At 39.0% G+C, this 25729-nt stretch overlaps 1 pseudogene; it reads right to left on the reverse strand.

Annotated features, from left to right (window-relative positions):
• The window catches only part of LOC119542513, an 81624-nt pseudogene extending 56517 nt beyond the window's left edge, over positions 1-25107 (reverse strand).
• Positions 25108-25729: the final 622 nt, after the last annotated feature.

Here is a 25729-nt window from a genome sequence, read left to right on the forward strand (position 1 = left end):
CTACAAATTGAGCATTTCATCTAGATTTTCTAATATTTTATGTATAATTGTTCACAGTACTTTCTCATAATCCTTTTGTTTCTGTGAGGCCGGTAGTAATGTCCCTACTTTGATTCCTGATTTTAGTTATTTGTGTTCTCTCTCTACTTTCATTGTCAGTCTGGCTGAAAGTGTGTTGATTTTATTGTTGTTTTCAATGAACAACTTTCAGTTGTTTTATTCTATTTTTTTCCTCTTCTCTTTTTTTATTTATCTCTTCTCTAATCTTTTCTATTTCATTCCATTATCTTGGGTTTTACTTTGCTCTTCTTGTTCTAGTTTCCTTAGGTGTGAAGTTAGTTTATTGATCTGTGATCTTTCTTCTTCTTTTCATATAGGCATTTTCAGGTATAAATTTTCTTCTGAGCACTATTTCACTGCATCACAGAAGTTTGGTACATGTGATGGTTAGGTTCATGTGTCAACTAGGCCAGGTGATTGTGTCCAGGTGTCTGGTTAAGCAAGCACTGGCCTACCTGTTACTGCAAGACATTTGTGGCTTGTTAATCAACCAGAAAGCTGGTTTATTAAATCATTATTAATTCAATAAACTGCAGCTGTGATGAATTACATCACTGAAGGGCATGTCTTCTGCAACGAGAGAATTCCATCAGCTGGATATAATCCAGTCAGTTGAAGACTTTTAAGGGGAAAGAGAACACCTTCACTTTTTCTTTGTCTAGAGTGAAGTGTTTCCTGAGGAGTTCATCCTTCATCAGACTTGACAGTTCACTGCCTGAGGAGTTCATCAAACACTTTCATTGGAGTTCCAGTTCACTGCCTTCCCTACAGAATTTGGACTCTTGCATCCCCATAGTTGCACTAGACACTTTTATAAAATCTTATATTTACAGATATCTCTTGTTGATTCTGTTTCCCTGGAGAACCCTAATACAGCATGGTACTGGGAGTGATTCTTGAGAAACAGAATCTTAAAATGGGCATTTACAATTGGTTTTCTACTCTGATTAGATTCACTGACACTAATGACTCCATTTCCAATAATCAAGATGGCACTGACAGTCCATGGCATGAGTTCACAATGGAGATATGCAAAATATCACCATTTGATTAGCCCAATCATACTCTTATATGAAGCAAGACTCTGGGTGACAATATTTCTGTCACCTTAACAGAGTTTTGCAGAGTTAAGAGGTATAATGATGTTGGTTAGTTGTTCTTAGATATGCTGGATAAAGTTATAAGAGAAAGGGATGAGCTAAAGTCTTCAAATTTGGAACTTAAGTGCCATATGACAGATGTAAAAGTGTCTGTGTGTGCCCTGAAAGAAAATATTATTTCCTGTTGGTGCAGACTTGAGATTTCTGAAAACCAGGCCTAGAATCTTATTGTGTGGGTAGCAGATTTACAACATGAACTAAAATATAAACCTTGCAGGGTGTCTGCTGTTAATGTAAAGGCACTGATTGGAAAAGAATGGGATCCTGAAACTTGAGATGGGGACATATGGATTGATAATAATGTCAGTGAGGACACTGGAACCCTGGATTCTGCTGAGTCTTTGCTAGATATACCTGTAATGGTCTGCCCTGAGGAAACAGCCCCACCCCAACCTCCAGTCTGCCCTGAGGAGGCAGCTACCCAACCGCCAGCCTGCAATTTGCAAGTATTTTATTGAGAATTTTTGCATCTGTATTCATTAGGGGGATTGGCCTGTAGTTTTCCTTTCTTCCAGCATCTTTACCTGGTTTTGGTATTAGAGTGATGTTGACTTCATAAAATGAGTTAGGTAGTGTTCCATTTTCTGCAATGTTTTGAAAGAATTTGAGTAAGATTGGTGTTAGTTCTTTTTGGAAAGTTTGGTATAATTCCCCTGTGAAGCCATCTGGCCCTGAGCATTTATTTTTGGGAAGCTTTTTGATGACTGGATCTCTGCTTGTGATTGGTTTGTTGATGTCTTCTGTTTTTTTTTTTTGCTGGTTAGTCTATGTTGTTCATGTGTTTCCAGGAAATTGTCCATTTCCTCTAATTATCTAGTTTGTTGGCATACAGTTGTTCATAGTATCATCTTATAATTTTTAAAATTTCTTCAGGATCCACAGTAATGTTGCCTCTCTCATTTACTATTTTGTTTATTTGGGTCTTCTCTCTTTTTGATATTGTCAGTCTAGCTATGAGTTTGTCAATCTTGTTGATCTTCTCAAAGAACCAACTTTTGGTGATATTTATCCTCTCTATTGTTTTTTTGTTCTCTATGTCATTTATTTCTGCTTTAATCCTTGTTATTTCTTTTCTTCTTACTTGGTTTAGTGTTAGTTTGGTGTTCATTTCTTTGCTTCTTCACTTGTTCCATTTGTTCTTTGATTTTAGCTCTTTCTTCCTTTTTAATGTATGTGTTTAGAGCTATAAATTTCCCCATCAATGCCACCTTCACTGCATCCAATAAATTTTGATATGTTGTGCTCTCATTTTCATTTTTCTCTCTATATTTAGCAATTCCTCTTGCCACTTCTTTAACCCACTGATTATTTAGGAGTGTGTTGTTTAATCTCTAGATATTTGTGAATGATCTAAATCTCTGAAGGCTATTGACTTCTAGTTGTATTCCATCATGATCAGAGAATGTGCTTTGAATATTTTCAATCTTTTTAAATTTATTGAGACTCGTTTTTTTTTTGGCCCAGCGTATGATGTATTCTGGAGAAAGTTCTTTGAGCACTAGAGAAGGTGTATCCTGGTGATTTGGGATGTAATGTTCTATATATGTATGTTAATTCAAATTCATTTATCAGATTGTTTAGGTTTTCATATTCCTTATTGGTCCTCTGATTGATCTATCTATAGGAGAGAGTGATGTATTGAAGTTTCCCGCAATTATTGTGGAAACATCATTGCTTCCTTCAGTTTTGCCAGTGTTTGTCTCATGTACTTTGCAGCACTTTGATTGGGTGCATAAACATTTATGATTGTTATTTCTTCTTGTTGAATTATTAGTAGATAATGACCTCTTTGTCTCTTATAACATCCTTGCATTTATAGTCTATTTTATCTGACATTAATATTGCTACTCCTGCTTTCTTTTGCCTGTAGCTTGCATGGAATATTTTTCTATCCTTTCACTTTCAGTTTCTTTTTCTCTCTGGGTCTAAGATGAGTCTCTTGTAAGCAACATATTGAGTGTTCATATTTTTTCATTCTGCCAATCTATAACTTTTAATTGGGGAGTTTAATCCATTCACATTCAATGTTATTACTGTGAAGGCATTTCTTGAATCAGTCATCCTATCCTTTGGTTTTTATTTCTCAGATATATTTTCCCTCTCTCTATTTCCTTTAATGTACCCTTACTAAAACTCTTTAGTTCCAGACCCTTTTCCATACCTCTCTCCTTTCTTTTTTTTTCTCTGCCTGTAGTGCTCCCTATAGTATCTCTTGTTGGGCATATCTCTTGTTAGCAAATTCTCCCAGCATTTGTTTGTCTGTGAAGATTTTAAGCTCTCTCTCAAATTTGAAGGAGAGCTTTGCTGGATAAAGAATTCTTGGTTTGCAATTTTTCTCTTTCAGAAAATTAAAATGTCATAACACTGTCTTTTTGCCTCCATGGTGGCCACTCAGTAGTCACTACTTAGTCTCAGGTTGTTTCCCTTGTATGTGGTGAATTGCTTCTCTCTTGCTGCTTTCAGAATTTGTTCCTTCTCTTCAGCTTTTGACAACCTCGTCAGAATATGTCTCAGAGTGTGTTTATTTGGATTTGTTCTGTTTTGATTTCATTGGTCGTCTATGATTTGCATATTTATGTCATTTAGAAGTGTTGGGAAGTTTTCCCCAACAATGTCTTTGAATACTCTTCCTAGACCTTTACTCTCCTCTTCCCCTTCTGGAACACCAATGATTCTTATATATGTGCACTTCATGTTGTCCATCATATCCCTGAGGTCCATTTCAGATTTTCCAATTTTTTTTCTCCATTTGTTCTTTTGTACTTTCACTTTCCAGAATGTTTTCTTCAAGTTTGCCAACTTGTTCTTTGAGTTCATCTGATCTGCTGCTATGTGTTTCCAAGATCTTTTTAATTTGATCAACAGTTTCTTTTATTTCCATAAGCTCATCTATTTTTTATTTACTCTTGCAAATTCTTCTCTATGCTCTTCTGGGGTCTTCTTTATGTCCTTTATATCCTGAGGCATGATCTTGTTGTTTGTGATCATTTCTTTGATTAATTGCTCCAAGTACTGTGTCTCCTCTGATTGTGTGATTTGGGTGTTTGAGTTATCCATAGCTTCTGGTTTCTTCATATGCTTTAAAATTTTCTGTTGTTTTTGGCCTCCTGGCATTTGCTTATCTTGATAGGGTTCTTTTAGGATATGCAGATTTGTTTGAACAATTATTTTTAATTTGTCAGAGCTACAGCTTGGTGGAGTGTACTTTCCCTGATTTACCAGCAGATGGAACCCCAAGCCACCTCTTATCCTCAAGCCAGTTCTCCCAAATTTTGTCTGTGTGGCAAGTGGAGGTCCAAACCTTGTGGAGGTCCAATCTGTGCACCAACTTTCCATGTGCAGTTGGGACTGCCAGCCCTGAGGGTGGGGGTGTGTTCCCTTTAAAGTTAAGTAGGGGGATGGCTTTAAGACCCAGAACTCCCAGCCATTCCTGGAGCCTTAAAGCTGTTGCAGGAGTCCAACCCTTCAGCTCAGATTCCCCACAGTATTTCTCTGCTATGCTCTGCTGTGAGTCCACAAATCCCTGGGATTGGTGGAGGGCCCTTGGGACTTCTGTGTGGGACCCTGACACTAAGCTGTGCACTACATGAGCATCTGTGGGGGAAGACTGTGTAATGTCACAGGTGAGCAGAATCCCCAAGGGAAGCTCTCTGCCATGGCACTGCAAAGGGCCATATTCCAGCCCACTGAAAATATGGCTATATGTGGCATGGAAACTTCCCACTTTTGAGGACTTTTGTTAATGCAGTTTTATTGAGATATAGTCACATAACATATAGTCATTCAAAGTATACAATCAGTTGTTCACAGAATAGTCATATAATTGTGCTTTCATCACCACAAATATTTTTTCTTTACTCCAAAAAATAAAATTGAAGTTAAAATTAAAAAATCCCAAACATCCCATTCCCCTCCTCCCCCAATGTTAATCTACATTTTAATAGAGTTTGAGACATTTTCAGACACCCTACAGTGTACAGTTATTCATAGCACCATCATACAGTTGTGGATTCATCACCAGAATCAATTTTTGAATGTTTTCCTTATTCCAAATTAAAAGCAAAAGTAAGAAAGAACACCCAAACGTTTCCATCCCCTCCACCCCACCCTATTCTTCATCTAATTTTTGTCCCCATTTTTCCACTCACCTGTCCATACACTGGACAGAGGGAGTGCGAGTTACAAGGTATTCATAGTCACACAGTCACACTATGCAATCTACATAGTTATACATATTCAAGAATCAAGGTCACTGCATTACAGTTTGACAGCTTCAGATATTTTCCTCTAGCCATTCCAACACACTAAAGACTATAAAGTGATATCTAATTAGCACATAAGAATAACCTCCAGACTGACCTCTCAACTCCATTTGAAACCTCTTGGCCACTGGAACCTTATTTTGTTTTACCTCTCTTCCACCTTTTGGTCAAGAAGTTCCTCTCAATCCCAAAGTGCTGGGTCCCAGTTCATCTCCAGGAGTCATTTCCTGCATTGCCAGGGGGATTCACACCCCTGGGAGTCATGTCCCATGCAGGGTGTAGGGCAGTGAGTTCACCTGCAGAGTGGGCTTAGAGGGAGAGGGGGCCACATCTGAGCAGTACAGAGGCTCTCTGGGGGGGGGTACTTCTAGGCAAAATTATATGTCGGCTTAACCTCTCACATGCAACAACTAGCCTCACAGAGGAATGCCCCCAGATTGAAGGCTCAGTCCACTAAATTGGCAGTCCTCAATGTTTGTGGCAAAGTCAGCAATAGCCCAGGTGGGGAAGTCCAACACTTAGATCTTAGAGGGGGCACAAATACATTTATACTCTCCACCCATATCACTCTGGGATGTGTCCAGATTTCAACCCAGCCTCTGCAAACTCACCAAATCGCACTTTCCATTCACTGCTCCCTGCACCTATAGTGTTCAAACAAACTGATCATACAAGTTAAATTATCTAGTGTGCTACAGAAAACATACATCCTGTACCAGATAAACATCTCCTCCCTTGGTCTCACACAAGTTGTAGTTCTAAAACCCAGTCAGCATCACCCTTTATGCTTGGGTATGATTTGTCTTAGTCCTAACCAGATCCTCTTCATTCATATCTCCAACTAAAGTCTGAATTCTTTTTCAGCTCTTTCAACAGTTGCCATATGGGTTAATGCTGACATTCACAGCTGCCAAGTTCTAGCTTCCAGTCTGATGTGTTGCAGAGACTGACCAGGTTATACACAAGGAACGCAGCATATCAGGATTTATAAATAACCGTCACAACTCAGGAATAGACATGACTGCTGTAAGAGCTTACAATCTAGGGACCATTACAATAAGCATTTTCCTGATATGCTGTGCTCTAAGATTCAGTTCTTAGAGTTTACACATTATAGTTATTACATATTAGTGAATCATTATAATGTTTGTCCTCTTGTTTCTGGCATGCTTCACTCAAAATGCTGTATCCAGATCCATTCATTTAGTTCTGTGTCTCACAGCATCATTTCTATTCTGTTGCATGCATACACTGCAGTTCACCATTCTGTTCATCAGTCAATGTACTCTTAGGCCACCTCCATCTATTACAAAGTGAACGCTGCCACCATATATAAAGGTGTGTAAATGTCTATTTGTTTCCCTGCTTTCTGATTTTCCACTTATATACCCCATACTTTCAACCATACTTTCAAGGTTGTAGGACCTTGAAATCCCCGTGTACCTAGCTTTTTGTGGGACCACAATACTGTCCTCCAGATAGGCTACACCATTCTACTTCCCCACCAACATTGAGTACATACATCTCTCTCTCCAAGTTCTCTCAAACACGTGTCCCTCTGTTTTTTTTCCCAGCAATTTTATATGGATATATATGTATATATTCATATACCATACAATCATCCACAGTGTGCAATTGTTTACAGTATCATATGGTTGTGCATTCATCACCACAATTAGCACTTACACATGTTCATTATTAAAAAAAGAATTGAAACTAAAGAATATTAAAAAGGATAAAAGGAAAGGTAAGAATAAAATAAAATACTGCAATAAGGTCAGTCAACAACACCACTACCAAGAATCCCATACCCCTCCCCTACACCCCTTCCTCCCAGATATTCAGCTTTGGTATATTGCCCCTGTCACATTTAATGGGAGCATACTACAGTGTTATTGTTAACCCCAGAATCCAGTTGTAATGGTTATATTCTTTCCCCTAATACCCTCCCTTTTTCAACATCTCACAATGTTACCATTCATGTGTTCTCCACCATGTAAAAACATTTTTACATTTGTGTATTTAATCACCGTGACTGACCACTCTAGGTTTTGCCAAGCTATACAGTCCCAGTCTCTATCATCCATCCTTCCCCTTGGTATCACACATGCCCCCAACTCTCCTCTCTCAACCCTACTCACAAACATCCTTGGTCAGTGCACCTACAATGCTGTGTTAACCATCACACAGCACTGCACTCTCTATTTCTGGATCTACAGTGAATCCTATTGAACATTCTATAATCTTCAGGTTGAAGTGCCTGATCTCTGACAACTTTCTATCTCCTTATAACCTGTGTTCTCCGTTTCAACTCTCAAAGTTTGTTCATTAATGTTAGCTCATATTAGTGAGACCATACTGTATTTGTCCTTTTGTTTCTGGCTAACTTCACTCAACATAACATCCTCAAGGTTCATCCACATTATTGTATGTTCTGTGACTTTGTCTCACAGCCGTATAATATTCTATTGTGTGTATATATCACAGTTTGTTTGTCCACTCATCCATTGATGGACATTTGAGCTGCTTCCATTTCTTGGCAATCGTGAATAATACTGCTATAAACCTTGGTTTACAAATATCCATTCATGTCTTAGATTTCAGTCCCTCTGGGTATATACCTAGTAATGGAATTGCTAGGTCATATAGCAATTCTATACTTGGCTTTCCGAGGAACCATCACACTATCTTCCAGAGTGGCTGCACCATTCTACATTCTCACCAACAGTGAATGTGTGACTCTTTCTCCACATCCTCTCTAGCACTTGTGATTTTCTGTTTTTTGGATAATGGCCATTGTGGTAGATGTGAGATGATAGCTCATTGTGGTTTTGATTTGCATTTCCCTGATAGCCAGTGTAATCGATTATCCTTTCATGTGTTTTTTAGCCAAATTTATTTCCTCTTCAGAAAACTATCCATTTCTTTTTCCCATTTTTAATTGGGTTGCTTGTCTTTCTCTTTTTGCCTTGTAGGATTTCTTTATATATTCTGGATATTAAACCTTTATTTCTGATATGTGGTTTCTGAATATTGCCTCCCATTGCATAGGCTGCCTTTTTACTTTTCTGACAAAGTCCTTTGGTGTAAAAAGTGTTTAATTTTGAGGAGATCCCATTTATCTATTTCTTTGATTACTTGTGCTTTGGTTTTAAGGTCTAGGAAGCCACTTCCTTTCACTAGATCCTTAAGATATTTCCCTACATTTTCTTCTAAAAGTCATATGATCTTGGTGCTAATGTTTAGATCCTTAATCCATTTTGAGTTAATTTTTGTATAAGGTGTCAGAGAGGAGTCCTCTTTCATTCTTTGGATATGGATTTCCAGTTCTCCAAACACCATTTATTGAAGAGGCTGCTCTGTCCCAGTTGTGTTGATTTGACTGCCTTATCAAAGATCAAATGTCTGTAGATGAGATGGTCTATTTCTGAGCACTCAATTTTATTGGTCAGTATATCTATCTTTATGGCAGTGCCATGCTGTTTTGACCACTGTTGCTTTGTAGAATACTTCAAAGTCAGGTAGTGAGAGCCCTCTGACTTTCTTCATCTTTCTCAAGATATTTTTGGTTATTTGGGGCACCTTGCCCTTCCAAATAAATTTGGTTATTGGTTTTTCTATTTCTGCAAAGTAAGTGGATGGGATTTTAATTGGTATTGCATTGAATCTATAAATCAGTTTAGGTAGACTTGACATCTTAACTATGTTTAGTCTTTCAATTCATGAACACTGTGTTTTTCCATTTTTTAAGATACTGTTTGATTTCTTTTAGCAGGTTCTTATAGTTTTCTCTGTATAGATCTTTTGTAACCTTGGTTAAGTTTATTACTAAATACTTGATTCTTTTGGTTGCTATTATAAATGGATTTTTAAAAATTCCTCCTCCTGTTGCTCCTTACTTGTGTATAGGAAAACTACTGATTTTTGCATGTTGGTCTTGTAGCATGCCTCTTTCCTGTATTCATTGATCAGCTCTAGTAGCTTTGCTGCAGATTTTTCTGGATTTTCTACATAGAGGATCATGTCATCTGGAAAAAGTGAATGTTTTATTTCATCTTCTCCAATTTGGATGCCTTTTCTTTTTCTTGCCTAATTGTTCTAGCTAGAACTTCCAGCACAATGTTGAATAACAATGGTGACACTGTGCATCCCTGTTTTTTTTTTCCTGATGTTAGAGGGAAAGCTTTTAGTCTTTCCCCACTGAGTATGATGTTAGCTGTGGGTTTTTCATATATTGCTTTTATCGTATTGAGAAAGTTTCCTTCTATTCTTATACTTTGAAGTATTTTCATCAAGAAAGAATGTTGAATTTTGTCAAATGCCTTTTCTGCATTGAGATGATCATGTGGTTCTTCCATTTTGATTTATTGATGTGGTGTATTACATTAGTTGATTTTCTTATGTTGAACCAGCTTTCCATACCTGGAATAAATCCCACTTGATCATGGTGTATAATTTTTTTTATTGTGCCATTGGATTTGATTTGCATGTATTTTTTTTGAGGATTTTTGTGTCTATATTCATCAAAGAGATTGGTCTATAATTTTCTTTTTTGTGGTGTCTTTGTCTGACTTTGGTATGAGGGTGATATTGGCTTCAAAGAATAAGTTAGGATGATTTTCCTCCACTTCAATTTTTTGAAGACTTTGAGCAGGATTGGTACTAACTGTTTCTTGAATTTTTGGTAGAATTCACATGTGAAGTCATCTGGTCCTGGGGTTTGCTTCTTTGGGAGTGGGAGCTTTTTGATGACTGATTCAATCTCTTTACTTGTGTTTGGTTTGTTGAGGTCATCTACTTCTTCTTGAGTCAGTGTTGGTTGTTCTTGCTTTTCTAGGAATTTGTCCATTTTATCTAGGTTGTCTTATTAGCATATAGTTGCTCATGGTATCCTCTCATTGTCTCCTTTATTTCTGCAGGGTCAGTAGTTATGTCCCCTTTTACATTTCTGATTGTGCTTATTTGCATCTGCTTTTTTCTTTTTTTTTTTTTTTAGCCTAGCTAAGGGTCCATCAATTTTATTTATTTTCTCAAAGAACTAACTTTTGGTTTTGTTGATTCTGTCAAGTGTTTTCCTGCTCTCAATTTCATTAATTTCTGCTCTAACCTTTGTTATTTTTTTCCTTCTGTTTGCTTTTGGGTTAGTTTACTGTTCGTCCTCTATTTCCTCCAGGTGAGCACTAAATTCCTAAATTTTTTTCTCTTTCTTCTCTTTTAAGATAGGCATTTAGGGCAATAAATTTTCCTCTCAGCACTGCCTTTGCTGCATCCCATAAGTTTTGATATGTTGTGTTTTCATTTTCATTTGCTTTGAGTTATTTAGTGATTTCCTTTTTAATTTCTTCCTTTACCCACTGGTTTTCTAAGAGTGTGTTATTTGGCCACCACATATTTGTGAAATTTCTGACCTTCTGCCTGTTATTGATTTCCAACTTCATTCCTTTATGTTCTGAGAAGGTGTTTTGTATAATATCAGTTCTTTTAAATTTGTTAAGACTTCCTTTATGACCCAACATGTGGTATATCTTAGAGAATGATCCATGAGCCCTTGAGAAAAATGTGTATCCTGCTGTTGTGGGATGTAATGTTCTATAAATGGCTGTCAAACCTAGATCATTTATCGTACCATTCAACATCTCTGTTTCCACATTGATATTCTGTCTAGATTTCCTATCCATTGGTGAGAACAGTGTATTTAAGTTTCCAACTATTATTGTAGCAGTATCTACTTCTTCCTTCAGTGCTGACAGTGTTTGCTTATATTTGGGGAACTCTGACTCAGTGCATAAATATTTATGACTGTTTTGTTTTCTTGAGGAATTGTCCCTTTTATTAATATACAATGTCCTTCTTTCTCTCTGTTAATTGTTTTACATTTGGAGTCTAATTTGTCTGATATTAATATAGCTATCCCACTTTTTCTGGTTGTTGTTTGCATGATATATCTTTTTCCAACCTTTCAATTTCAGCCTATTTTTGTCCTTGTGTCTGAAGTGAGTTTCTTATAGACAGCATACAGATGGGTTGTTTGTTAATGCATTCTGCCAGTCTATGTCTTTTATTGGTGAATGTGCCAGTTTGGATGTATTATGGCCCCCCAAATGCCTTTATCTTTGATGCAATCTTGTGGGGGCAGATTGAGTAATCTTTTTGATTAGAGTGTGACCTTTTGATTGGATGTCTCCCTGGAGATATTACCCACCCAACTGTGGGTGATGACTTTGATTGGATAATTTCCATGGTAGTGTTACTCCACTCATTCAGGATGGGTCTGAATTAAATCCCTTGAGCCATATAAATGAGCCAACAAACAGAAGGAACTCAGAGCAGCTAAGAGTGACATTTTGGAGAGCAACTGAGAGTGACATTTTGAAAAGGTGCTGCAGCTAAGAGAGGACAAAACACCCCAAGAGCAACATTTTGGGGAACACCATTTTGAAATACAACCTAGGAGAAAGTAGATGCCAGCCACATGCCTTCTTCGCTAATAGAGGTTTTCCGGATGCCAATGACCATCCTTCAGTGAAGCTACGTGATTGTTGATGCCTCACCTTGGACACTTTATGGCCATAAGACTGTTAGTTTGTAACCAAATAAACCCCCCTTTATAAAAGCCAATCCATTTCTGGTGTTTTGCATACCAGCAGCATTAGCAAACTGGAACAGAGAATTTAATCCATTGACATTTAATGTTATTACTGTAAGCATAGTACTTTCTTCTACCATCTTGTCTTTGGATTTTATATGTCCTATCTTATTTTTTCTCTTTCTCTCTCCTTTTACCCTTCATGATAGCCTTGGTTTCTACACTTTGGTCCAAAACTCTCTCTTGTGTCTTTTTCTATCAGCCTTTAGCACTCCCTTTAGTATTTCTGGAAACACAGGTCTCTTATTCACAAACTGTCTCAGTGTATGTCTGCCTAAAAATATTTTGAGCTCTCCCTCATTTTTGACAGACAGTTTTGCCAAATATAGAATTCTTGGTTGGCAATTTTTCTTTTTCAGTATCTTAAATATATCATACCACTGCCTTCTCCCCTCCATGGTTTCTGTGGATAAATCTGTACATAGTCTTATTGTCTTTCGTTGTATGTCATGGATCGCTTTTCCCTTGCTGCTTTCAGAATTCTCTCTTTGTCTTTGACGTTGGACAGGCTGATCAGTAAGTGTCTTGGAGTAGGTCTACTGGGATCTATTCTGTTTGGGGTATGCTGCACATCTTGACTCTAATTTTATGTCTTTCTGAGAGTTGGTAAAATTTTTAGTGATTATTTCTTCTATTATTCTTTTTGCTCCTTCTCTTCTTCTGGGACACCCATAACACATATATTCATGCACTTCATGTTGTCATTCAGTTCCCTAAGACTCTACTCATGTTTTTCCATTCTTTTCCTTATCTGTCCTTTATGTATAGGCTTTCAGATGTTTTGTCTTCTAGTTCACTTATCCTTTCTTTTGCCTCTCCACATCTGATGTTGTAAGTCTCCATTGTGTTTTTAATCTCTTCTACTGAGCTTTTAATTCCTATAAGTTCTGCCATTTGCTTTTTCATGCTTTTGAGTTCCTCCTTATATTCACTGAATGTCTTCTTTATATATTTCATCTCTTTTGCCATGTCTTTCCTCAGCTCATTGAATTGATTTTTGACATGATTTTTGGATTGAGGAGATCTGTTTGGTTATTACTTAGTTGTTTCAATTCCTGTATCTCAGTTAAAGTGTTAGTTTGTTCCTTTGGCTGGTACATATTTTCATGTTTCCTAATATGGCTTGTTATCTTAAGCTGTCTAGGTATCTGTTTTTCCTGATTAATTTATTCTGGAACTCATTTTCACTCTTTTACCTAGGGTTTTCTTGTTGGTTGGCTTTCTTCTCTGTCTGTTCTTTGGCATTCAGTTCAACTTATTCTAGACCTCTACTGTAGCTTCTGTTTTGTTGATCAGAGATTTTTGCCTCTTGTTTTTCTGTTTCTTGCTCTACCTCTATGTAACCATTTTTTGAGGGAGAGTCTCCTCTGATATGATCAACTCAAATCAGAATCCCAGTCCAGATAGGCCCAAGTCTCAGGAGGAGGGTTTTGAGTTCCCCTAAGTATAAGAATCTGCTGGATGTCAGACCCTCCTGTGAAGCCTCTAGAATCTGTGCTTTTGCTATCCTGTCCAGCAGGTGGCACTTATGTAAAGTGTAGAGGTGTCACAGGTGCCTTTAATTCTCCACAGACCTTGTCCCTGTTGGGGGTATGGCTGATTCAAGCTGGTTTCTATTTTCCATCCCCTGGGCACTGAGTTCTCTGAAGGAGTGCTGGCCACCTGAGCTAGGCCCTGCCCTCCCCTTTTCTTGGGGAAGTTATGCCTTTTAGGTAATTGTATCCCCCACTGGACTCATTGCTTTGTCTTTCAGAGCATTCTTAGCTCCACTCTTATCTGGGTCCAGTGGCCAACTGCAAATCTTTGAGGCTTTCTGTAATGGGTTACTTAGAATAGCTATAAAAAAACAAAAGTGACCAGAAAAAAAAAAAAGAAAGAAAAGAAAAATAATGTCCTTTCCCCAGCCCCCAAGTTTTGTCAGTCCCGATATAGACTAAAGATAAGCCCTTTAGGCTATTATGTCTTTCTATTACTTATCTATGGATAGTTACTCTGAGACAACTTTAATTCTTCCCTTGCAGGGGGTCTGGGTTGACAGAGGAGCTATGATGGGCTATTGAAATGCAAAATGATAAGGAGTCAGAGAGCAAGAGAAGAGGAAACAAGAAGCCAGAAAAACTGGCTTCACAGAATAGGGCCCTAGCTTCCTGGGTTTGCATATGTGCCTGTTTCTTTGGGAGCCCAGCTCTTCTCTCTATTATGAACACCCCCAACTCCAAAAGTCTCTATTTAAAATTTCTGTTTTTGTTTTTGCTGTTTTTACTAGCCCTGTCTCCTCTCCACTGGGCTGGTACTTCACAATTTATCTGTGGTTGGAGTTTTTATTCAGCAGTCTGAGTTTGTTAATTCTGCGACTGGGGCCCGCTTGAGCCTCCCTCCCACTTCTCAGCACAGACTGCTTCCTCCTCCCTCATGAAACCAGCTATAAGGCAGCCTGCCATGCCTGTTGGGGTGGGAACTTACAGGTTTCACTGCAATCTCAACTGCTCCACTGTTCTAGACAGTTGATTACAGATTTCCCTGGGGTGGCTGTTCCAAACAGTTCCTGGCTATCTCCCAGCTGCCCCAGAGGAGTAACTAAAACCTCCACCTCACCGCTCCACCATCTTGCCCCACCCTCCCAGTACCATGCTGTTTTGATTACTGAGGCCTTGTAATAAGTTTTAAGATCAGGAAGTCTGACTCCTCCAACTTCATTCTTATTTTTCTAGATGGCATTGGCTATTCAGGGCCCCTTATAAGTTCTTACAAATTTAATGATTGGCTTTTCCCTGTCTTCAAAGAAGGGATTTTGATTGGGATTGCATTCCATCTCTAAATTGCTTTGGGTAGTATTGACATCTTAATGATATTTAGTCTTCCAATCCATGAACATGAACCATCCCTCCGTTTATTAAGGTCTTCTAAAATTTCTTTTAGCAATTTTTTGATGTTTTCTGTGTACAAGTCCTTTACACCCTGGGTTAGATGTAAATTTGATTCTTTTAGATTATGAATGGGGCTTTTTTCTTTATTGTGTCTTCCTGTTGTTCATTGCTTGTGTATAGAAACATTAAACAATTTGGGGGTGTTGATCTTGTACTCGGCTACTTGGCTGAATTTTTTTATTAGCTCTTTGTTAAAGATTTTTTCAGTACTTTCTATATATAGTGCCACTTCATCTGCAAATAATGAAAATTTTCCTTTTTCCTTTCCAACTTGGATGCCTTTTATTTCTTTTTCTTCCATAATTACTCTGGCTATAACTCCAGTACAATGCTCAATAAGAGTAGTGACAAAGGGCATCCCTTAGATCCCTGAGATCTTAGAGGGAAAGCTCTCAGTCCTCACCATTGAGATTTTAACTGTGGGCTTTTAATATATACCCTTAATTATGTTGAAGTTTCTGTCTATGCCAAGTATTCTAGGGTTTTTTAAATCAAGAGAGGGTGCTGTAATTTTTCAAATGCCTTTTCTGAATCAATTGAGATGATCATGTGATTTTCTTAATACATTCTCTAATTGTGGTATATTACATTAATTGGTTTCCTTATGTTGAACCAAACTTGCATAACAGAGATTAATCCCAGGTGATCATGGTGCATACTTCTTTCAATATGCTGTTGGATTTAGTTTTCTAGTATTTTTTTTTTGGATTTTTGCATCTATATTCATAAAAGATATTGGTGTGTAATACTGTATTGGATAAAGAGCAGGGAAGCTATCTCATGTTGAGTACCTCCTGGAGTGGTCCCGCATCCCAGGTGCTGTCACATACACTGTTTTCCATTTCTCAAAATAATCACAATTCAGATGAGGAGATAAAATCTCAAAAAGCAAAAGGATAAAGACAAACAATGAGAGCATGGCACAGGATATAAAGGACATGAAGAAGACCATAGAAAAGCATAAGAAGAAATTGCAAGAGTAAATAAAAAAATGGATAATCTTATGAAAATAAAAGAAACTGTTGATTAAATTAAAAAGAAACTGAATACTCATAGTACAAGACTAGAGGAAGCTGAACAGTGAATCAGCGACCTTGTGGATGACAGAATGGAAAATGAAAGAACAAAAGAAAGAATGGGGAAAAATTGAAAAAATCAAAATCGATCCCAGGCATATTATCGACAATATAAAACATCCAAATATAAGACTCATTGGTGTTCCAGAAGAGGAAGAGAAGGGTAAAGGTCTAGGAAGAGTATTCAAAGAAATTGTTGGGGAAAACTTCCCAAACCTTCTAAACAGCATAGATACATAAATCATAAAAATCCAGTGAACTGAAAATAGGATGAATCCAAATAAACCCACTCTGAGGCATATTCTGATCAGATTGTTAAATACTGAAGAGAGGGAGCAAGATCTGGAAGCAGGAAGAGAAAACCAGTTCACCACTTACAAAGGAAAGAGCATGAGACTACGTAGTGAATACTCAGTGGCCACCATGGAGGTGAGAAGGCAGTGGCATGACATATTTAAAACTCTGAGAGAGAAAAATTGCCAACCAATAATTCTTCATCCAGCAAAGCTCTCCTTCAAATTTGAGGGAGAACTTAAATTTTTCACAAACAAATGCTGGGAGAATTTGCTAACAAGGGACCTACCCTACTTGAGATACTAAAGGGAGGCCTACTGACAGAGAAACAAAGAGAGGAGAGAGAGAGATGGAGAAAGGTTCAGTACTGAAGAGATTCAGTATGGGTACATCAAAGGACATTAAGAGAGAAAGGGAAAAAGTATATCTGACCAACATAAACCAAAGGATAGGATGGCTGATTCAAGAAATGCCTTCACAGTAATAATGTTGAATGTAAATGGATTAAACTCCACAATTAAAAGATATAGATTGGCAGAATGGATCAAAAAATATGAACCATCAATATGTTGCATACAAGAGACTCATCTTAGACACAGGGACACAAAGAAATTGAAAGTGCAAGGTTGGAAAAAAATACTTCATGCAAGCTACAGGCAAAAGAAAGCAGGAGTAGCCTATTAATCTCAGATAAAATAGACTTTAAATGCAAGGATGTTATGAGAGACAAAGAAGGACACTACATACTAATAAAAGGGGCAATTCAACAAGAAGAAATAACAATCATAAATGTTTATGCCCGCAATCAAAGTGCCACAAAATACATGAGACAAACACTGGCAAATCTAAAGGAAGCAATGGATGTTTCCACAATAATTGTGGGAGACTTCAACACATCACTCTCTCCTATCAATAGATAAACCAGACAGAAGACCAATAAGGAAATTGAAAACCTAAACCATCTGATAAATGAATTCGATTTAACAGACATTTATAGAACATTATATCCCAAATCACCAGGATACACATTCTCCTCTAGTGCTCATGGAACTTTCTCCAGAATAGATCATACGCTGGGACACAAAACAAGCCTCAATAATTTTAAAAAAATTGAAATTATTCAAAGCACATTCTCTGACCACAGTGGAATACAATTAGAAGTCAATAACCATCAGAGACTTAGAAAATCCACAAATACCTGGAGGTTAAACAACACACTCCTAAATGATCAGTGTGTTAAAGAAGAAATAGCAAGAGAAATTGCTAAATATAGAGAGATGAGTGAAAATGAGAACACAACATATCAAAATCTATGGTATACAGCAAAAGCAGTGCTGAGGGGGGAATTTATAGTGCCAAATGCATACATCAAAAAGGAATAAAGAGCTAAAATCAAAGAACTAATGGAGCAACTGAAGAAGCTAGTAAAAGAACAGCAAACTAATCCTAAACCAAGTACAAGAAAAGAAATAACAAGGATTAAAGCAGAAACAAATGACATAGAGAACAAAAAAACAATGGAGGGAATAAATAACACCAAAAGTTGGTTCTTTGAGAAAATCAACAAGATTGACAAACCTCTAGCTAGAGTAACAAAATAAAAAAGAGAGAGGACCCATATAAACAAAATAATGAATGAGAAAGGTGACATTACTGTGGTTCCTGAAGCAATTAAAAAAATTACAGGTGGATACTATGAACAGCTGTATGCCAACAAACTGCATAATATAGAGGAAATGGCCAATTTCCTGGAAACATATGAACAACCTAGACTGACCAGAGAAGGAATAGAAGACCTCAACCAGCCAATCACAAGCAAAGATATCCAATCAGTCATCAAAAAACTTCCCACAAATAAATACCTGGGGCCAGATGGCTTCACAGGGGAATTCTACCAAAGTTTCCAAAAAGAACTGTCACCAATATTACTTAAACTCTTTCAAAACATTGAAGAAAATGGACCACTACCTAACTCATTTTATGAAGCTAACATCACTCTAATACTAAAACCAGGCAAAGATGCTACAAGAAAGGAAAACTACAGGCCAATCCCCCTAATGAATACAGATGCAAAAATTCTCAACAAAATACTTGCAAATCAAATCCAAAGACAGATTAAAAAAATCATACACCATGTCCAAGTGGGGTTCATTCCAGGCATGCAAGGATGGTTCAACATAAGAAAATCAATCAATGTATTATAACACATTAACAAATCAAAAGAGAAAAATCAAATGATCATCTCAATAGATGCTGAAAAAGCATTCGACAAAATCCAATATCCCTTTTTGATAAAAACACTTCAAAAAGTAGGAATTGAAGGAAACTTTCTCAATATGATAAAGAGCATATCTGAAAAACCCACAGCCAGCATAGTACTTAATGGCAAGAGACTGAAAGCCTTCCCTCTAAGATCAGGAACGAGACAAGGATGCCTGCTTTCACCACTGTTATTCAACTTTGTGCTAGAAGTGCTAGCCATGGCAATCTGGGAAGACAAAGAAATAAAAGGCATCCAGATTGGAAAGGAAGAAGTAAAACTGTCATTATTTGCAGATGATATGATCTGGCACATCTGTTCTAGTTAGCTAATGCTGCCAGAATGCAAAACACCAGAGATGGAATGGCTTTTATAAAAGGGAGTTTATTTGGTTGCACAGTTACAGTCTTAAGGCATAAAGTGTCCAAGGTAACACATCAGCAATTGGGTACCTTCAACTGGAGGATGGCCAGTGGTGTCTAGAAAACCTCTGTTAGCTGGGAAGGCATGTGGCTGGAGTCTGCTCCAAAGTTCTGGTTTCAAAATGGCTTTCTACCAGAATTTTCCTCTCTAGGCTGCAGTTCCTCAAAAATGTCACTCTTAGTTGCCCTTGGGATATTTGTCCTCTCTCAGCTTCTCTGGAGCAAGAGTCTGCTTTCAATGGCCATTTTCAAACTGTCTCTCATCTTGGCTGTAGCTCCTCTTCAAAATGTCACTCACAGCTGCACTGCACTAAGTTCCTTCTGTTTGCCAGCCCATTTATATGGCTCCACTGATCAAGGCCCACCCTGAATGGGTGGGGCCATGCCTCCATTGAAATTATCTTATCAGAGTTATCACCTACAGTTGGGTGGGGCGCATTTCCATGCAAACACTCAAAGAATTCCAATCTAATCAACACTGATAACTTCTGCCCACACAAGATTACATCAAAGATAATGGCGTTTGGGGGACACAATATATTCAAACTGGCACATTTCACCCCCTGGACCCTAAAATGACATTATCTTTCCATATACAAAATACATTCATCCCACAACAATATCACAGAAATTAAATCATTTCAGTAACAATAGTTAAGTACAAGATTCCATCAAAATCAATTACAGGCGTGGTCAGTCCTAAGGCATAATTTTCCTTTAGCTATGGATCTGTGGACTTAGAACAACTTATGTCCTTCCAATATACAAAGGAGGGACATTCATAGGATAAACATTCCCATTGCCATAAGGAGAAACTGAAAGGAAAACAGGGTTAATAGGACCAAAACAGTTCCTAAAACCTGCAGGACAAACTCCATTAGATTTCAAAGTCTGAGAGTCATTTACAGAATGACGTTGCATCCTTGGGGCTTGAGAGAGAGGGAGTCTAACCCTTTCTAAGGGCCTTTGTGGCAGCCCTTTCCTCTCCAAATGCTTAGGTGCATTCTCCAACATATCCACACATTGGGGAGACCACCTTCTGGGCCCCACCCTCCTCAAACATCGGGGCAGCACCTGGATTCCCTTCCATCTCCGGGGCACACACACAACCCCTTCAGAACAGTGTGGTGGCAGCCAGGCTCTCCCCAATTCCCTGGGAATGTTCTCCACCCTCTTTGGGGCTTGGGGTGGCAGAACACTTCCTGAGCATTGAGGCAGAAGGCCCGCCCTTGACCTCCAGGTCAAACTCACCCTTTCTGTGCATGTGGGCCACTCCACTCTCCCAGTCCAAGAACCTCGACTCCAGACCTCAACCTCCATGGCTGTGTCTTTGAAGAAATTTTTCCTTCAACTTGTTACTTGTCTGTGTCCTCCAGTCCAGACCGGCAATGGCTCTGTCTATAAAGATCTCGCAAACATTCTGTTGGCTTCTCATGAAGCACACAGGGATCAAAGCCATCAGACAGTAGGACTTTCCACAAATCCTTTCTGCTTAACTCCTTTTCCAATCTTGGCTTGTACTGAAATGGTGGCTGGGTTTCATGTTTGGTTACATCCTCATGTTGGGCTGTAACTTTGGGGATTCTACTCCCTGGAAGCTCATAATTTTCCAAGCCATCAGCTTCTGGTTTCTTTGAACCCAAGAGTTCAGTTATAAGTTTATCTCTCTCTGCTTGCATTTTACTGTAAGCTTCAAGGAGAAGCCAGGGTACATCCTCCACACATAGTCTGGAGATCTCCTCAACTAAGTATTCCAGGTTGTTGCTTTCAAATTCTTCCTTCCATCTGACACCAGGACTCAATTTTGCCAAATTCTCTGCCACTTTAAAACAAGGATCACCTTTCTTCTAGTTCGCAACAACACATTCATCATTTCTGTTCAAGTCCTCATCAGAAGTATCTTTAAAGTCCATATTTCCACAGACAATCTCTTCAAAGCAGTTTATACCTTTTCTATCAAGCTCCTCACAATTCTTCCAGGATCTTCCCCTTATCCATTTCAAAAGCCATTCCAACATGTTTGGTATTTGCAAACTCAGCAGCAAAAGCACCCCACTTCCGGTACCAAAACCTGGACAACCCTGAGAAATTGATGAAACAGCTACTAGACCTAATAAAATTAGCAAGTAGCAGAATACAAGATTAATGCACATGTCAGTTATATTTCTATATGATAGAAATGAAGAAAGTGAAGAGACACTCAAGAAAAAGACACCATTTTCAATAGCAACTAAAAAAATCAAGTACCTAGGAATAAACTTAACCAAAGATGTAAAAGATCTATACAAAGAAAACTACATAACTCTACTAAAAGAAATAGAAGGGGACCTTAAAAGATGGAAAAATATTCCATGTTCATGGATAGGAAGGCTAAATGTCATTAAGATGTCAATTCTACCCAAACTCATCTACAGATTCAATGCAATCCCAATCAAAATTCCAACAACCTACTTTGCAGACTTGGAAAAGCTAGTTATCAAATTTATCTGGAAAGGGAAGATGCCCTGAATTGCTAAAAACACTCTAAAAAGAAAAACAAAGTGGGAAGGCTTACACTCCATGACTTTGAAACTTATTGTAGAGCCACAGTAGTCAAAACAGCATGGTGCTGGCAGAAAGATAGACATATTGATCAATGGAATCAAATTGAGGATTTGAAACTAATATTTGATAAGGCCCCCAAAGCCACTGAACTGGGACGTAAGTCTTTTCAACAAATGGGGCTGAGGAGATTGGCTATCCATATTCAAAAAATGAAAGAGGACCCCTATCTCACACCCTATACAAAAATTAACTCAAAGTGGATCAAGTACCTCAATGTAAAAGACAGTACCATAAAACTCCTAAAGGTAATGTAGGGAAACATCTTCAAGATCTTGTATTAGGTGGTCACTTCCTAGACCTTACACACAAAGCACAAGTAAGAAAAGAAAAAACAGATAAATGGGAACTCCTCAAACTTCGAAGTTTCTGTGCCTCAAAGGAATTTGTCAAAAAGGTGACAAGGCAGCCAACTCAATGGGAAAAAATTTTGGAAACCATGTATCTGACATAAGACTGATATCTTACATATATAAAGAAATCCTACAACTCAATGACAATAGTCCAGACAGCCCTATTATAAAATGGGCAAAAGATTTGAAAAGACAGTTCTCTGAAGAGGAAATACAAACGGCCAAGAAACACATGAAAAATGTTCAGTTTCACTAGCTATTAGAGAGATGCAAATTAAGACCACAATGAGATACCCTCTCACACCAATTAGAATGGCTGCCATTAAACAAACAGGAAACTACAAATGCTGGAGAGGATGTGGAGAAATTGGAACTCATTCATTGTTGGTGGGACTGTATAATGGTACAGCCAGTCTGGAAGACAGTATGGCAGTTCCTTAGAAAACTAGACATAGTGTTACCCTTTGATCCAGCAATTGCACTTCTTGGTATATACCCGGAAGATCTGAAAGTAGTGACATGCCAATGCTCATAGCAGCATTATTCACAATTGCCAAGAGATGGAAACAACTCTAATGTCCTTCAACAGATGAGTAGATAAATAAAATATGGTATATACACATGATGGAATACTACATGGCAGTAAGAAGGAATGATGTCGTGAAACATACAGTAACATGGATGAGCCTTGAAGACATAATGCTGAGTGAAATAAACCAGGCACAAAAAGAGAAATATTATATGCTACCACTAATGTGAACATTGAAAAATGTAAAATAAATGGTTTATAATGTAGAATGTAGGGTAACTAACAGAGAGCAATTAGTGAAGGGGGAACGATAACCCAATAAGAACAGATAAGCTATCGTGAGTAAATTTAATGTTCTGGGAATGCCCAGGTATGACTATGGTTTGTTAATTTCTTGTGGGTATGGTAGGAACAAGTTCACAGATATGTTGCTTTATTAGGTTATTTTCTTGGGGTAGAGTAGGAACATGTTGGAAGTAAAGTAGTTATTTTAGGTCAGTTGTCTTTTTCTTATTCCCTTGTTTTGGTTTGTTTTAAAATGTTTTTTTATTGTATTAAAAATTTTTTTTTGATATAGTTAATTAAAAAAAAAAAAACAATGAAAAGAATATGCAGAGCCCCCTGAGGTGCTGGGGGAGAATGCAGGGGTGTTGGGCTTCCCCACCTCGATGGCTGCTGATATGTTCATAGACATTGGGGACTGGCGGTTTGATGGGCTGAGCCCTGTATCATGGAACTTGCCCTTAGGAAGACTTACTGCAAAGGAGAGGCTAGGCCTGCTTATAATTGTGCCTAAGTGTCTCCTCCTGAATGCCTCTTTGTTGCTCAGATGTGGCCTTCTCTCTCCAGCTAAGCCAACTTGGCAGGTGAAATCACTGCCCTCCCTCTACATGGGATCTGACACCCAGAGGTGTAAATCTCCCTGGCAACATGGATTATGACTCCTGGGGAGAAATCTAGACCCAGCATCATGGGATGGAGAACATCTTCTTGACCAAATGGGGGATGTGAAATGAAATGATATAAGTTTCAATGGCTGAGAGATTCCAAAAGGAGCCAAGAGGTCACTCTGGTGGGCACTCTTATGCACAATATAGATAATCCTTTTTAGGTTCTAATGAATTGGAATAGGTAGTAGTAAATACCTGAAACTATCAAACTACAATCCAGAACCCCTGAATCTTGAAGATGATTGTATAACAATGTAGCTTATGAGGGGTGACAATGTGATTGGGATAACCATGTGGATCACACTCCCCTTTGTCCAGTGTGTGGATGGATGAGTAGAAAAATGCGGGCAAAAAGAAAAAGCATCCAGTGTTCTTTTTAACTTTAATTATTTTTCACTTTAATTTTTATTATTATTTTTGTGTGTGTGGTAATGAAAATGTTCAAAATTAATACTGGTGATGAACACACAAATATATAATGGTACTGTGAACAACTGATTGTGTGCCTTGTATGACTGCATGTATGTGAATATTTCTTTATCAAATTGGATTAAAAAAAAAAAGCAAAAGGAGCAGTTGACAGTCATGTGCTGGTAAATGGACAGGGAAACTGAAGTAAGGATCCCAGCTATCCAAGCCCCAGCTTTGCCAGCTGCTCATTCAAAGGTGTCCAAATAAACACTCCTCAATATCCAACATTTGTAAAATGCTTACAGTGATCCAGGCAATGTAGTGTGAACTTTTTTAATGATTATTTCACATGATTCTCAGAAAAATCCTGGTAGCTGCAATTATCATCTCATTAAACACATAAAGAAAAACCTCACGGATTAACTGTTCAGGGCCAACAAAACTGCTGAGCAATGAAACCGGGACCCAAAACATTGTCCAACTGCAGAACTGGGCTTTACTACACATGCACATGCACAATGGATTCACAATACAAGTGAGTGAGAGAACTAAGGGCACAGGCCCCTATTCTCCCTTCCAGGTGAAGGCTGCCACTGCGGAAACCTCACCACTTCCTATTTGGGGATAGAGCTAGGGAGAAACAGAGAGGCATGACATGGCTAGGACCCACCCGCACCCACAACCACTGAGCTCAACCTTGGTGGTCCCACGAGCCCTGAACATCCAGACCCCAGCCCTCTCCTCCAGGCTGTCTCCCAAGACTTCCTTCCTCATCTCTCTCATTCCCAGTGGATGACCTAACCCTGAGAATGCCCTCCTTGGCTCGTCAGTTGGCTTTTCAGCCTGGTTTCCCCAGTGTCACTGCCTCTCCTTGAAGACAGTATCATCTCATTGTCAACACTCCCCATGTGAGGACACTCTCATACAAAGAAAACTAAGACATGCGACTCCTCCCACTTTACCACCCAGGGGATGTCTTACAACTTGACTTAAATGAACCAATTGGTGCAATCCCCTCATCTGTCACAAGAAAACTGAGGTTCCGAGAAATCTAGTGACTCGGCATCTATGCACTGCTGCATAGCTCACCGGACTTGCTGCAGGTGAGGATCCACGGGTTGCTGGGCTGCACCAAGAGGTTGGGGATCTCCTCCATGTTCCCACCACAGAAGGGCGGCAGCCACCCACCATTGTGCTAAAAGGACTTTGGGGCTGGGGGTCTCGGTCTCTCTCCGCCATGTCGCCCCCGCCGCCCCTCAGGCCTCGCGGGCGGGACAACATGGCGCCGCAGTCCTGGGCTTGTGGGAGGAGCTGCGCCCCTCAGGCATGGCATCACCGCAGCGCCCAGGTAGCGCCTCACCTCGAGGGGGGGCTCAGGCTCCCTAGGCACGAAGTCATGGCGCCGCCCACCAGTAGACGCTTGGAAGGTGCCCCTCAGGCCTCCGCCCCATGACGTCAGAGCCCGCACACCCCCCCCCCCCCCCGTGGCGCTCTGCTCTGAGCCAGACCCTGGGAGCTGAGCGCCTCAGGAATGACGTCATGGCACCGCCCAACAAGGAGAAGCTGCTTTCCATATACATGACCTCACCGTGCTGCAAACCACATTCCACACCCTTGTTGCTGCCCCTAACAAGAAGAGCCCTAGACTCCCACTCCTTCCTCCTCCTCCTCCTCCTGCTCCCACCCGCTGATAGCAGGTCCCCCACTCATGAGTTTATTCATTCAGTTCATGGCTTCTGAAGTTCAGCAAGTGCTCAACAGGGACTCACGGAATAGTT

This window comes from Choloepus didactylus, chromosome 8 (assembly GCF_015220235.1).
Source record: "Choloepus didactylus isolate mChoDid1 chromosome 8, mChoDid1.pri, whole genome shotgun sequence".
Taxonomy (NCBI): domain Eukaryota; kingdom Metazoa; phylum Chordata; class Mammalia; order Pilosa; family Megalonychidae; genus Choloepus; species Choloepus didactylus.